Below are 6,000 nucleotides of genomic sequence, written 5' to 3' on the forward strand. Positions count from 1 at the left end.
ATAGGTGCATAAACTCCCCCATCATCACCCACTACAGTGGTGTATTTGTCACAAATGATGAACCTAAATTGACCCATTGTAATACAAAGTTTACTCTAGGATTCTCTCCTAGTGTTTTACATTAAGTTTTTCATTCTGTGGGTTTGGACAAAGGTATAATAATATGTGTACATCATTATAGTAGTGCACATCGTATTTACACCACACTAAAAATCGCCTGTGCTCCACTGATTCATGCCTCCTCTCCCTACCACCAAATCCGGACAACCACTTGTCTTTTTACTAACTCCATAGATTTGCTTTTTCCTGAGTGTTATGTCCCTGGAATCATACAATATGTACTCCATTCAGTTTGGCCTTTTTCACTTAGTAATATGCATTTAAGTTTCTTTCATGTCTTCATGGCATGATAGCTCATTTATTTTTATTGCTGAATAATATTCAATTGTTTCGATGTACCACAGTTTATAAATCCATTCACTTATTGAAAGACTTCTTGGGTGCTTCCAAGTTCTGGCAATTATGAATAAAGCTCCCATAAACATCCTTGTGCAGATTTTTGTTTGGACATAAGTTTTCAATTCTTTGGTTAAATATCAAGAATGCAATTGCTGAACTGTAGGAAAAGAATTGGATTAGCTTTGTAAGAAATCACAAACTGCTGACCAAAGTGGTGGTACAGTTTTGCATTCCAACAAGGAATGAATTAGTGTTCCTATTGCTCTTCATATCCTAGCCAGCATTAGCTACTTTCAGTGTTCTGTGTTTTGGTCATGCTAATAGGTATGTAGTGGTATCTTACTGTTGCTTAAACTTATATTTCCCTGATGACATATGATGTGGGGCACTTTTTCATATGCTTCTTTGTCATGTGTATATCCTCATTGATGCTATGTTTGATAAAATTTTTGGCTTATTTTTTAATCATGTTTTTTGCTGCCTTATTTGTGAGTTTTAATTATTTGTATTGTTGAGTAACATTCCTTAAGCACATGTGTTTTTTTCTTGTGGAGAGCTCTAAATTTCTTGTATTTAAAGTAACATTGGTTTATAACATTGTGTAAGTTTCAAGTATACAATATTATATTTCAACTTCTTTATACTATAGCCTGATCACCACCAAAAGTTTAGTTTTCATCTATCATCATATAGTTGACCACCTTACCAATTTCATCTTCCCCAAGCCCCCTCCCCCAGTGGTAACTATTAATATGTTCTCTATATCTATATGTATAATTTTGTTTGTTCATTCAGGAGCAGACCAATCAACCTGTGCTCAAGCTGCAGCTCAGCCAATCAGATCATGTGTCTCTGAGGGTGTTGGTGTGGCCATTTTCCCTAAGGTAGGAGATTTACAACACAATAGAGTCGAGTTCCCAATTGAAGGCCTGTTTTAGAAGGACAATCTCTCAGCCTGGGGAAGGGGGGTAGTCTAGGGGCCATGTCCCATGCCTGGCAGTTCCAGTAATTCTCAACTGGAAAAATGCCTGGGAAGGTCAGAATCAAAGCAAGTTTATTAGTCCTCATCCACCTCTGCCATCCCAACCTCCACCTATTGATTCAAGGGCAAATATATTCTTTTCTTATTTTGTTAACTCTTTGGGAATAGGAACTCCTTTAAAACATCCAAGGAAAACATGGACCTTACCCCTTGAAAAACACCATTCTGCTTTGCGTTCACAAGGATGTCTCCTGATCCTTCTCCCCCTTCGAGGCCCAAACGTCACCCAGGTTCTGATTCCCTAATGAAAGGGTTGCAGGTGGCCCCCATCCAAGCACCGCTGCATTTTAAGTTTTATTCACTGTGCAGGCATGATGAAAGAACTTGTAAGAAAAGAGAACCTCAGGGCCTGCCAAAATGCTGGGGAAAGAGTGGAGCAATCAGGGAAGGCAACTGGGTTCTGAACAGTCTTTGTGAGGAAAGGCACATTTAAAAGACTAGTGCTTCAGGATATCTCATTCTTTAATGTGACAAATAGTCGAGCTCTCCCTTTTCAAGGCTTGGGCTCTGCTGAATCCACTCTTTTACAGTCCAGGCTCAAAACCATCTCCAAGAAAAAAAAAATGCAAAAAGGCAAAATGGTTGTCTCAGGAGGCCTTACAAATAGCTGAGAAAAGAAGAGAAGTGAAAGGCAAAGGAGAAAAGGAAGTGAAAGTGAAATGTGAAAGTCGCTCAGTCATGTCTGACTGTTTACAAAACCACGGACTGTCCATGGAATTCTCCAGGCCAGAATACTTTAGTAGGTAGCCTTTCCTTTCTCCAAGGGCTCTTCCCATCCCAGGGATCAAACCCATGTCTGCTGCATTGCAGGTGGATTCTTTACCAGGTGAGCCACAAGGGAAGCCCATCTGAATGCAGACAAGATATGTCTTGGTTTACCTAGAGACTTCCTTTGTGTTGAGCTATCCCGAGGCAGTACCATTGTAAATGACTGTGTGGAATATCTTTGGGCACAAACCTGTTGTGCTTTTCAGAATGATTTTGCTTTCATTTTGTTTTTGTAAAATAAAGTTCCTTACGGGGTCTTATTGGGAAAGACCCAGTGATTATTTTTGAAGTACCTGGTTTACAGGGTACTTTTAACCTAGGCCTGCTTTTAACTTCCTCTATTGTCCTAAGACTTTTATAGGGCTCAGTTCAGTTCAGTTCACTTGCTCAGTCGTGTCCGACTCTTTGCGACCCCATGAATTGCAGCACGCCAGGCCTCCCTGTCCATCACCAACTCCCGGATCTCACTCAGACTCACATCCATCGAGTCAGTGATGCCATCCAGCCATCTCATCCTCTGTCATCCCCTTCTCCTCCTGCCCCCAATCCCTTCCAGCATCAGAGTCTTTTCCAATGAGTCAACTCTTCACATGAGGTGGCCAAAGTACTGGAGTTTCAGCTTTAGCATCATTCCTTCCAAAGAATTCCCAGGGCTGATCTCCTTCAGAATGGACTGCTTGGATCTCCTTGCACTCCAAGGGAATCTCAAGAATCTTCTCCAACACCACAGTTCAAAAGCATCAATTCTTCAGCGCTCAGCTTTCTTCACAGTCCAACTCTCACATCCATACATGACTACTGGAAAAACCATAGCCTTGACTAGACGGTCCTTTGTTGACAAAGTAATGTCTCTGCTTTTCAATATGCTATCTAGGTTGGTCATAACTTTTCTTTCAAGGAGTAAGCGTCTTAATTTCATGGCTGCAATCACCATCTGCAGTGATTTTGGAGCCCCCAAAAATAAAGTCTGACACTGTTTCCACTGTTTCCCCATCTATTTCCCATGAAGTGATGGGACCAGATGCCATGATCTTCGTTTTCTGAATGTTGAGTTTTAAGCCAACTTATTGACTCTCCACTTTCACTTTCATCAAGAGGCTTTTTAGTTCCTCTGCACTTTCTGCCATAAGGGTGGTGTCATCTGCCTATCTGAGGTTATTGATATTTCTCCCGGCAATCTTGATTCCAGCTTGTGCTTCTTCCAGTCCAGCGATTCTCATGATGTACTCTGCATATAAGTTAAATAAGCAGGGTAACAATATACAGCCTTGACGTACTCCTTTTCCTATTTGGAACTAGTCTGTTCCATGTCCAGTTCTAACTGTTGCTTCCTGACCTGCAAAGAGGTTTCTCAAGAGGCAGGTCAGGTGGTCTGGTATTCCCATCTCTTTCAGAATTTTCCACAGTTTATTTTGATCCACACAGTCAAAGGCTTTGGCATAGTCAATAAAGCAGAAATAGATGTTTTTCTGGAACTCTCCTGCTTTTTCCATGATCCAGCGGATGTTGGCAATTTGATCTCTGGTTCCTCTGCCTTTTCTAAAACCAGCTTGAACATCTGGAAGTTCACAGTTCACGTATTGCTGAAGCCTGGCTTGGAGAATTTTGAGCATTACTTTACTAGCATGTGAGATGTGTGTAATTGTGCGGTAGTTTGAGCATTCTTTGGCATTGCCTTTCTTTGGGATTGGAATGAAAACTGACCTTTTCCATTCCTGTGGCCACTGCTGAGTTTTCCAAATTTGCTGGCATATTGAGTTCAGCACTTTCACAGCATCATCTTTCAGGATTTGAAATAGCTCATCTGGAATTCCATCACCTCCACTAGCTTTGTTTGTAGTGATGCTCTCTAAGGCCCACTTGACTTCACATTCCAGGATGTCTGGCTCTAGGTGAGTAATCACACCATTGTGATTATCTTGATTGTGAAGATCTTTTTGTACAGTTCTTCTGTGTATTCTTGCCACCTCTTCTTAATATCTTTTGTTTCTGTTAGGTCCATACCATTTCTGTCCTTTATTGAGCCCATCTTTGCATGAAATGTTCCCTTGGTATGTCTAATTTTCTTGAAGAGATCTCTAGTCTTTCCCATTCTGTTGTTTTCCTCTATTTCTTTGCATTGTAATTTGCATTTTTTGGTCTTAAATCCATTGTCTTGCCTGCTCTTGTGATTGAAATGTAATGAAGGAGTTAAAGCACATTCTTTCACATTTGTCCAATTGTGAAAAAGCTTTATTGATATGGACTCTAATAATAGATGATGTGGCAAACAGAGAAAAGAGAAAGTTCCATGTTTGAATTCATTTTCTAGGTGAGAGTGTGGCTTAAGAGGACTCTTACCTTCAGGACACTCATAAAATGGCACCCCCACTCTTGAATGAAGACTACTTTCTCAGCCTGACCTCTAATGCTGTTGATGACCCGCTTTCCAGCTTCATTATTTACTACTCCTGAACCATTTACTATCATTTCCGGCTTCTTATGCTACAGTCCATTTCCCTCAGAATTCCAAGTTTTCTCATTGTTTATATTTTGACAGTGTATTTCCTTGTTGCTTTCTCTTCATTTTCCTGTCTCATTCTGAACCGGTAGATAAAATGTCAGCTTGTTACTTAGATACAGACAAAAGTGTTATTACTAACTGGGTACATGGAAATTAAGGCATTAAGCATACACAAACAAGGACCCTTGGTGAGAACTGCTGCTGCTGCTGCTAAATCACTTCAGTCGTGTCTGACTCTGTGCGACCCCATAGATGGCAGCCCACCAGGCTCCCCCATCCCTGGGATTCTCCAGGCAAGAACACTGGAGTGGGCTGCCATTTCTTTCTCCAGTGCATGAAAGTGAAAAGTGAAAGTGAAGTCACTCAGTCGTGTCCGACTCTTAGTGACCCCATGGACTGTAGCCTACCAGGCTCCTCCGTCCATGGAATTCTCCAGGCAAGAATACTGGAGTGGATTGCCATTTCCTTCTCCATTGGTGAAAACAGAACAACAGAATTCCAGAGCTGTTTGGGCCTTTGGAATTATTTTGTTCAAATCCTTATTGTACTGAATACTAAACCATTCTAGAGAGACAAAAGGATTTAGAGCATTGTACTATCCTTTAAGGAAAAAAAAAAAAAACTGAAAGTTTGTCTCACAGTCATGTCTGACTCTTTGCAATCCTATGGACTGTAGCCTGCCCAGTTCCTCTGTCCATGGAATTCTCCAGGCAGTAGTGACGTAGTGCATTGCCATTTCCTTCTCCATTGGTGAAAACAGAACAATAGAATTCCAGAGCTGTTTGGGCCTTTGCAATTATTTTGTTCAAATCCTTCTTGTACTGAATACTAAACCAGTCTAGAGAGACAAAAGGATTTAGAGCACATTGTACTATCCTTTAAGGAAAAACAAAACAAAACAAAACAAAACTGCAAGTTTGTCTCACAGTCATGTCTGACTCTTTGCAATCCCATGGACTGTAGCCTGCCCAGTTCCTCTGTCCATGGAATTCTCCAGGCAGTAGTGATGTAGTGCGTTGCCATTTCCTTCTCCAGAGAATCTTCTCAACCCAGGGATTGAACCCAGGTCTCCTGTACTGCAAGCAGATTCTTTATCAACTGAGGCAGGCCTTAAATGAATATTTCTTGATTCCTGGATCTAGGTTCTACTGCTGCTACTTTCCTTCTCCCTCATTTTTTATTTCAAAAGGAAATAAAATATTAGAGATGTATTGTAGCCCTTATTATG

Source organism: Bos javanicus, chromosome X (genome assembly GCF_032452875.1).
Source record: "Bos javanicus breed banteng chromosome X, ARS-OSU_banteng_1.0, whole genome shotgun sequence".
Taxonomy (NCBI): domain Eukaryota; kingdom Metazoa; phylum Chordata; class Mammalia; order Artiodactyla; family Bovidae; genus Bos; species Bos javanicus.